General features: G+C 39.1%; 1 pseudogene; it reads left to right on the top strand.

The window, feature by feature from the left end:
* Positions 3,958 to 7,800, top strand: LOC109226110 (annotated as a pseudogene).

Genomic DNA, 9,704 nt, shown 5'->3' with positions numbered 1-9,704 from the left:
TGTAGTTCTTAGGCTTGAATCTTTGATTTAATCGAGTTTCCGGTGTTGTTTTAGGTGTTTAAAGGATTGGTACAGGTTTGAATAAGGTATTAGGTGGTATTGGTGCTTTTGGTTGAGGTCCCGGGGGCCTCGGGATGATTCCGGGTGGTTAACGGAGAAATTTCTAAGTAATTGCTGCAGCTGGTATTTTCTTTCTGGTATTTTCGCTTCTGCGGTTTGGGAACCGCAGATGCGGCGTGGAGGAACGCAGAAGCGGTTTTGGGCATTTTAAGGAAAATCGCATAAGCGGTTGTTGGTCCGCAGAAGCGGATGTTGGTCCTTTAGTGAAAAGTCGCAGAAGCGACTCATTTTTCCGCATAAGCGGGACCGCAGAAGCGGTCCCTCGACCGCAGAAGCGGAAATCTCTGGGGTGAAATATCATATTCGAGGGTTAGTTTCAAAAGTTGGAAAAATCAATTGAGAGCTCGGGAGAAGGCGATTTTGAGTGGGTTTTGAAGAGAAAATCATTGGGTCATGTTTCTTTGATCCCTTTTTGTTATACTTTATCATTATATAGTTAAATACATCATGGGAATTCGAATTTAGGATCAAAAATTGGATAATTTTGGGTAAAACTTCATCGTCTAAATTATTGAGTTTTGAGTGAGCATTTGACCTCCGATTTGGGAGATTTTTATATGGTTAGACTCGTGAGAGTACGAGGGTTCTGAAAATGTGAAAATTATTCGATTCCGGGGCGTTTTCCTGAAGGGCATTTTGGTCATTTCACCTAATTTTACGCCGTAGCTTTGAACTTAATAGCAAAACCAGGTGTTTGCGATGTTATTTACGATGTGTAATTGAATTGAATAGATTTGAGCCATTTGGAGTCGGATACTCGTGGCAAGAGCGTGGTTTCTAGTTGATATTGAGCCGGTTCGAGGTAAGTGGCTTGTCTAACCTTGTGTGGGGGACCTCTTCCCCTTAGGACATGATATTTGATATTTGAAAGCCTCGTACGTGAGGTGACGAGCGCGTACTTGAGCTAATTATTGAAAATCCGGCTTTTACTTAAATACTTAGACTGAGTTTCTTTCTTATTTGCTTTATTTTACTTGTAATTATAGTCTGTGTTAGTTTAGAGAAGCATGTTTAGTTGACCTACCTGCCTACTTGCTTAAAATTTGCTTCATTTGTATTTCGTGAAGTATGTAGGGCTAGAATTTACAGTTACTTGTTATGAGTTGAGCATTTATTTCGATACTCTTGAGCTGTTATTGTGTGTTTAAATTTGGGACTACGGGACGGCATCCCGGGAGATCCCCTGCACGTGTTTACGATCTGGACTGAGGTCGGGATACCAAGAGATCCCTGGCACATTTATATATATATTGAGGATACCAAGAGATCCTCGGGATACCAAGAGATCCCTGGCATATTATTGAGGATACCAAGAGATCCTCGGGATACCAAGAGATCCCTGGCACATTTATATATATTGAGGATACCAAGAGATCCTCGGGATACCAAGAGATCCCTGGCATACTATTGAGGATACCAAGAGATCCTCGGGATACCAAGAGATCCCCAGTGTTTATGATGAGGATACCAAGAGATCCTCGGGATACCAAGAGATCCCTGGTGCATGTGATGAGGATACCAAGAGATCCTCGGGATACTAAGAGATCCCCGGCTATTACTTCCGGTTGTGAGTAGTAATCCCTATATTGTTTTTGTTTCTGCTTCCTATCACTGTTTCCCTTATTTATCCTGTTTAGATCCTTGCTGTAGACTTTATCTATATTGTTTCCCTTATTCTATCATATATTATGTTTATCTCAGCAGGGCCCTGACCTTCCTCGTCACTACCCAACCGAGGTTAGGCTTGGCACTTACTGAGTACCGCTGTGGTGTACTCATGCCCTCCCTGCGCATGTTTTTCATGTGCAGATTATTCAGGTACCCCTACTCAGGCACACTATCCTTGAGGCGAGGAGATACACGGAGACTTCGAGGTATATCTGCCGCGTCCGCAGACCAGGAGTCTCTATTCTGTTCCAGCTTTAGTATTTAGTTTATTTCCTTTTCTCTCAGTTGCTTAGACATTCTGGAGTTAGAGCAGCGTACTATGTTTCTGTTAGCCTGTGGTTCCCGTGAGTTTCCGGGTTTTGGGATTGAGTTGTAGACTTCCGCATATCTTTGGAGTTGTATAGGCCGGGCGACCTTATATACAGTTGTTATTTTCAAATGTTCGGTTTTAATTGATTATTCCGCAAGTTAAATTGATATTTTCACAATGTTAGGCTTACCTAGTTGTAGGAACTAGGTGCCATCACGACATGTTCATGGAGGGTGAACTGGGGTCGTGACATTCCTTTATGTGTGTTTGTCTATACTATGCTCATATATTTTCTGTTACTACGCGTGTGTTGTTCTTCTGCTTCTTCTTTTCCTACTATACATGTTACTCCTATGCTCACATGCTAATCCTTGTTATGTTACTCTTCTACTATATGTGTTTACTGTTGAGTTCTTTGATTTTGTTTGCTTTACTAGACTCTGTTTGTGTACTTGCTAAGCATGTTTCATCTACCGTGGCTTAAGTTTACACCACCTCTCTGTGAGCACGTGATTTTTGCCCTATATGAATTACTCCCGTAAATTATCAGAAAATAATTTTCCCAATTTTTTGCAATTTATAGGACTTTTCGTAGAATTTTGTTAATTATTTGCATTATTGTGCATATTTAATTTCCATTAAGAATCAAAAAAAAAAGAAAATCAAAAATACCATGCATTGCATTTAGAATTTGTTCACATTTTAGGATCAATTTATTAGTTAGTTGCTTTATTAAAAATGAAAATCACAAAAATGGCCCATTTTTACATTCTTAGCTTTAAAATCTTAGATTATTAATTTTTCTCTTTAAATTTAGGATCAATTAATTTTTATAAACTTTGTAGTTAAATAATCAGTTTAATTTTACAATTTGAATTAATTTAGGAATTTAACTTAGGTTTTTAATTAATTAAATAAAAGAAAGGGAAAATGGGAAAAAAATTGACTTAGTCTTGGTGTATTGGGCCACCCCAAAGAACAAATACAATGGCCCAATTACCCTATACCTACCCAGCCTAGACCTTTGACCCATTAGCCCTTCCCCTCTTTATACCCTAAATACACATTATAAAAGAGAGGGGATAGATACACTGAGGGGAGGCCAAAAAACATTGGGCCAAAGATTCTGAAAAGCTGTGCAAGATAACAGAACCCCCTCCCCTGTATTTGCATCGACGACCCCCCCCCCCACCCTTGATTTATCATCTTCTTCACACCCAATTCCCAAAATCAGCCGCAATTCATGACCTCACCCCCCTTGTATCTCGTCTTCTCCCCAAGCACCCCCCCTCGTTTTGATTTCCTTCAGCAGACGAGAAATACACACAAAAAAATACACTGAAGAAGCTGCTCCAGTAACGAGACCCCACCCCCTGCGACATCATCTCCTTCGTCACCCCACATTCGAGAACACCCCGCCGGAAAACACCCCAAACGACCCCTGCTCTCTTCATCGACCAAAACACCAACAGACCCCTCCACGCCAAAGAACCACCCTCAATTCCTCCATAGCCACATCCTTTTGACCATCTCCGAAGCAGAAGGTCGAACTCCATAACCACCGGTGGGTCTGGTCGACCATTCACGACCAGCCGTTGAACACACACCCCTGCTCACCGTCGCCAGCTGCTCCCTCATCACAAAACATGCCGAAAAACCAGCAAACCCCATCAGATCAAGCACACACACAGTCACGCACAGGAACAGAGTAAGGGAACGAGCGTAGTCGAGTTTGGGATTTCAGAAAGTCGAAAAAATAGTACAAAAATGTTTCGTCTTCTTCGTCCTTGATTTGATTCTTAGTTTCGGAAACATGGATGTTTAACTGAAGTCTGGAGTCATTTGTGAGTTTGAGCCGTATGGAGGTTGTCGTACGTTGGTTCCAGTCTATGGTTATCCCTGTCCATTTTCTTCCGTCAAGTTTGAGCTGCTGAAACTTGACGTTGCTGTAAACAAATCAGAGTTTCTTCTTACTAGTTGAAGAGCAATTTGTGCTAGTGGTGTTCCGTCCATTTGTTAAATTGCAAAGTTCTAAAATTCCAAATTCGGCAATAATGAAGGTGCGTTCTGTGCAACCATGTCTTCTTAGCTTGATTCTAATTGTGTTTGAATGATTATTTCATTAAGTACTTGTGCCTATGTGAATTTTGATTCCATGTCTAGTTGTGGGTTTACTTGAAAGTGCATTTCGTTTTTTTTTTTGAATTAAAGGACGTTTGATCATGCGCTAGTATGTCGTTTGGTCATATTAAGATGAAATCAATTGGTTATAAGAATTCTGTTAGCTTCATTTGTTCAGTTGGGTGCAACTCGAGTTTGATAAATTTGGGTTGAATTGATCTATTAATTAATGAGCTACTAACCTTTGGTTAAGTTGACCGAATTTCGTTTGCTGTATTGGATTTCCACAGTATATTGTTGTTTTGTGCTAATGAGTAATGGGTGTGAGATTTTGAATTAAAGGTAGGGTTTGGGCCTTCTAGTTAAGTAGCATGCTTGAGTTAAGAGGTTTGCCTCTTGTTCAAGTGTGGACTTGAACTTGAGGCCCAAAGTCCTCAATTACTTTAACTAATAGCAATCCATATTGTTAATCAATTAGGGCCCTTTAGAGACATTCCATACTAGAAAACAATAGTCTCTTTAGGGTAGCCTTTAAATAAAACGAGGTGCGCCATGCCAAACAAAATTCATAAATTCCGTGGCCCCTCTTTAAAAATTTATATTAAAATACTTAGAATTTGGGGCGTGCCGTTTAGCGAATTTCACGGCCTCCCGCAAAGATAATAACACGTTAGTCACTTTAGGCGCGCTTTTTAATAATCTTACTTTCCTAAATACGGGTGTGCATTTCATGCAACCCAAATCCAAATCCCAAAACGTTGAATAAAAATGTGTCGAGGATACGGGTGCATTTCATGTGACGTGATCCAAAAACACGTTTTTAAACGACGTTCACTTTCTTAAAATTTGTTAACTAAAAGCGATTAAATAATTTTTAAAATTGCACATAGGTTCAAACTGTATTAAAATCAGATAATTAAGCCAAATATGACGGTTGAGCGACCGTACTATAACCACGGAACTCGGGAATGCCTAACACTTCTCCCGGGTTAACAGAATTCCTTACCCGGATTTCTGGTTCGCGACTGTTAAACAGAGTCAAACCCTTTCCTCGATTCGGGATTCGAACCGGTGACTTGGGACACCATAAATCTCCCAAGTGGTGACTCTGAATCTTTAATAACAAATCCCGTTTCGATTGTCCTTTAATTAGAAAAAACTCCCTTTATTATGCCCCTTCACGGGGTGTTGTAGCGAAAAAAGGAGGTGTGACAGCTCTGGCGACTCTGCTGGGGAAAAGAACACAGAACTTTTGGTTCAGGGTTCAGAATTCGAGCTCAGTTAAATTGTTATATTTGGCTTTATCTAATTTTGATACATGTTTGGGCTTAATGTGCTAAATGTTTTACCGCTTTGATATTTGTTGAATTGTATATAAACTGTTACGAATCCCTTCCTCTCTCTGAGTCTTCTACATCATGGAGAAGGGTGCATTTCGTGTAGCTTCTCTTTTGTTTAGAGTCTTCTCCCATTTAGAACGAGGTTTGGATAAGTTGCTAAGCCGGCGGAGCTTCTGTATCCTCGGTACGCTGCCTCCCCCTCGGCCCGAGTTGTCCGCTCGGGTAAGCCAGGTCTAGACCAATAAACCTAGGGTTTGAACCTAGAAGAACAAAACCTCATGCCAGATCCCTAGTAGGAACGTTTGTTTGCATCATGTGCACTTGACTTAGGGGACTCACAGGGGTTGGGTCCGTCTAGGACAGGTATACCCAAAAGAAAAGACCGTCTTGATGCATCCTACGTGCTACATGTTGCATTTATTCAAGGGTAGAAGGGTCATGTGGCAGACCAATGATAGCTGAGGGCAAATGAAAAAACAAAAAAAAAGAAAAAAAAGAGAAGAAAAAAAAAAAGAAAAACAGAGGGTGAAGTGTGAAAATAAAGCAAGTAGGGCCCACTTATGTTTTTTGTTGCGTTTTTATTAAGAAAAAAAACAAAATAAATACATATTCAAAAAGATTTTGCACTTTTTGTCATTTTTCAAAAATCAAAAGTCAAAAAAAAGGGAAAAAGAAAATCCGGAAAAAAAAAGTTTGCATGTTTCACCATTATTAAGGAAAACACAGAAAAAATGCATGTTTTCTCTAAATTGGTTGTTTTGTTTTTCAATTTTCGCCCGTATCCAATCTGCCCGAACTACGCATACCTGATTCTCGTCTTTCGGGGCGTGATTCGTAGGCAACCCAAATAGGGTCCGGTCTTCCTAGTAAATCTTAGGTTATTGGCTTTGCGGGGTCTTAGTCAAATTTTGCACCTCTAGCCACCTTTTGGCCAAATAAACCATTTTGCAAAAAATAGCCTCAATCATGTCTTGCATGTGTCTTAGGGAATGTTATTGTCTCACATAGTGTTGGTTTAAGTTTTCTCATACAGGTGTGGATCTACTTACCGGAGTTTGAGCATGACCGATAATTAGGATCGCTCATCCGGGAGTTGCTTAAGGAAATTTGTTTTTGTTGAGTCTGTTTTTCTTTTACGTCATCTTTTATCTTCTAGTTTTGTACAGTAATGTCGAGTCTTTTGTTATTATTTCCCATTTTGCATTTGAAAATGTGTTGTAAATCAAAAATCCAAAAAAAAGAGATATTTTGCGTTTTTTTATTTCTGTTAGAATTTTCTTTGGAAATACTGCCCCTAGAAAGAGGTTGACATAACAGAAGGTCTCCAGAAGCATGTTATAATATGTCATTCCCCTGAATGTGATAGCTATTTGCAGCCTCCGAGGACTTGGTTTAAAGCCCAATTAGAATCAAAGAAGCTACTGACATTCTGTGTGAAGAGGTTGAAGAATTTGAATAAAGTTCGCTTAGTACATGCAGAGTACATTTGGACTGAACCTCACTCCAAGAGAAACAAAGTCAAGCTGAAAGTTCAGAAAGAGGTTCTTCACGGAGCTATCCTTGAGCAGGCCTACACTGTTGAATATGTTATCCAAGACCAAATGTGTGAATCTTGTACTAGGGTTCAAGCTAATCCCGACCAGTGGGTGGCTGCAGTGCAATTGCGACAGCATGTTTCTCACAGGTGGACGTTCTTCTATTTGGAACAGCTTATTCTTAAGCATGATGCCGTTGCTCGTGCTATAAGGATTAAGCAAAGGGATCAAGGAATTGATATTTTCTTCTCTAATCGTAGTCATGCTGTGATGTTTGTGGAGTTTATAGGGAAAGTAGTTCCAATTCAGAGCCGTAATGACAAACAACTGGTGTCTCATGATACCAAGAGCAGCATTTACAACAAGTATACTTTTTCAGTTGAAATTTGCCCAGTTTGCCGTGAGGACTTGATTTGTCCTCCGCCAAAAGTTAAAGATGGTTTGGGGAATCTAGGGCCACTTGTGATCTGCACCAAGGTGAGTAATAACATTGGTTTACTTGACCCATTTACTCTCAGGAACTGTTTTCTGGACGCGGAACATTATTGGAAGGCGTCTTTTAAGACCCTACTTTCGAGTAGGCAGCTTGTGGAATATATAGTTCTAGATGTTGAGAGTTGTTTCTTCTGAGGTCAATATTGGTGGATCTAAGTACGCTTTGGCAGGAGTGAAGCGACTGCTTCTCAATGGAAGGAATGCATTTTGAAAGATTCAGTTAAATTGGCAGACGAAAAACCATGTTGGAACAAACCATACTTTGAAATTTACGCTTCTTTTATGGTGTGGATCTATTTCATGTTTAATTATTTGTTCAATGTTTTATTTAAGTGTTTTTCTATCCAAAAAAAATGATTTTTTTTTTGAGGTTGTTTTTCCTTTAGGCAATTGATATCTAGGACTTAAAATAAATTGTTTTTATGTTCCCTTTAGTATATTAAGACCAAAATTCAAAAATAAAAGAGAATTTTCTTTTAGTACTTCTTTAAAAGCTTTCTTTAAGGTGTTAATTCCAAAATCCAAAAAGATTTTCTTTTGAGGTGTTTCTTCGGGAAATTAGTGAAAAATGATTTTTTTTTTTTATTTTCGTTAGAACTTTAGGATATTTTACATAGAAGAAAAAATCAAAAAATTTTTTTTTTTCATCTAGGATTTTTCCTTAGTAGAGTATTTGTTTCAAAAGGAAAAAAAAAGAGAAAAAGAAAACATGCCCGTAAAGCTTGAGTTTAGAACAGGTCATAGAACATTAAGTCAAGAAAATTCAAAAAAACGGATTTGCTTCTTTTATTTCTCTTTTCTCATCAGAGTAGTCATTGAGGTACAAAGAAAAAAAAAGATAAAATGAAAATGAGAAAGTTAGTTTGTTTACTTTATTCCCGATCTTCCAGAACTACGCAAAGATCTGATTCATGCGGGGTCATGATACGTAGGCAACCTACATAGGGTTCGATCGAATCATTTTTTTATTTATTAAAAGAAAAAAAAAAGAGGAAAAATGGGAAAAAGAGAAAAGGAAAGGAAAAAGAGGCAGAATTGTGGGATGTAAGAAATGAGAAGGAAGAAAAAGAGTGATAATTAGAAAGAAAAAGAAAGAAAATGAGCAAGCTAAGAAGTGTGAGGGAAGAAAAAGAGAGGTTGACATAAACAATTGGGATGATGCCAACTGACCTTTGTACCCTCAAAGTCATTTTTAGAACCGATAACTGTGGCTAGGTGCATTGCACGTAAAGTGAAATTATCTTATGTTAAATGCCCTAACGCTAACGTGATGGCTTCATTTTGTTGTGTTCATACCAGAAATGTGGTTGGTTTGTGGTTTTTGAAGTGGTAACTCTTCCATACAACACAAAGGCAAAAGGCAATGGCAGAGAACAACAGAACTGAGTGGGTTGATACGGGTGCCCAAAAGCAATTTTTCAGACCCATATACGAAAGGCATTGATCCTGCTGTTCGATGCATGTACCACTCTAAAGTCCGGGGGCATAGCATTGAAGATTGTCGCTCTTTGAAAAGGGAGATAGAAAGAATGATTCAAGAAGGGGTAGTTGTGGTCAATGACAGTGACAGGGAGCATGCGAATCCTCTTGGGAACTTGTTGATTAAAGTTGGTAATGGTCTTGGCAGTATTGATGCGAAACTCAGTGGCTAAGATGCCGTGCTTGGTAATTGGGGAGACGCTCCATTTCTTGGTCAGCCGGAGTGGAATTTTGGTGGTTTATTTTGTTGTCATTTCTGTTGTCCGGGTTATTTCAGGGTTGTAATCCGGATATTGTCTTGTGACTCAAACCCTTCTATCCTTTCATTTTGCTTGGTTTGTTTAGTCGTAGTAGCTCGTTTAGTGCTGTCTAGGTTTGTTCCAGGGTTGTAACCCCAGTCTAGTTTGCTTGTCTTGTTGTTCGAACCGTTTCACCGTCTGTCTGATACAATTTCCTGTTTTCTGTTATTTCTAGTCATTTTCTTTTGCTTAGTTCTCTTTTCTTCCACAGTTTTTTTCCTGCTGGTTCTAGTGACATGACATGCATGCATAATTCTCAGCCTGAGCTGAAAAAGTTAGTCATGAAGCATTGAAACAATTTTGAAGATGACAGGGGCACTTGAGGGAAATAAGAACA

The sequence above is a fragment of the Nicotiana attenuata genome, chromosome 5 (genome assembly GCF_001879085.1).
Source record: "Nicotiana attenuata strain UT chromosome 5, NIATTr2, whole genome shotgun sequence".
In the NCBI taxonomy this organism is placed as follows: domain Eukaryota; kingdom Viridiplantae; phylum Streptophyta; class Magnoliopsida; order Solanales; family Solanaceae; genus Nicotiana; species Nicotiana attenuata.
This window is presented reverse-complemented; position numbering and strand designations above follow the sequence as displayed.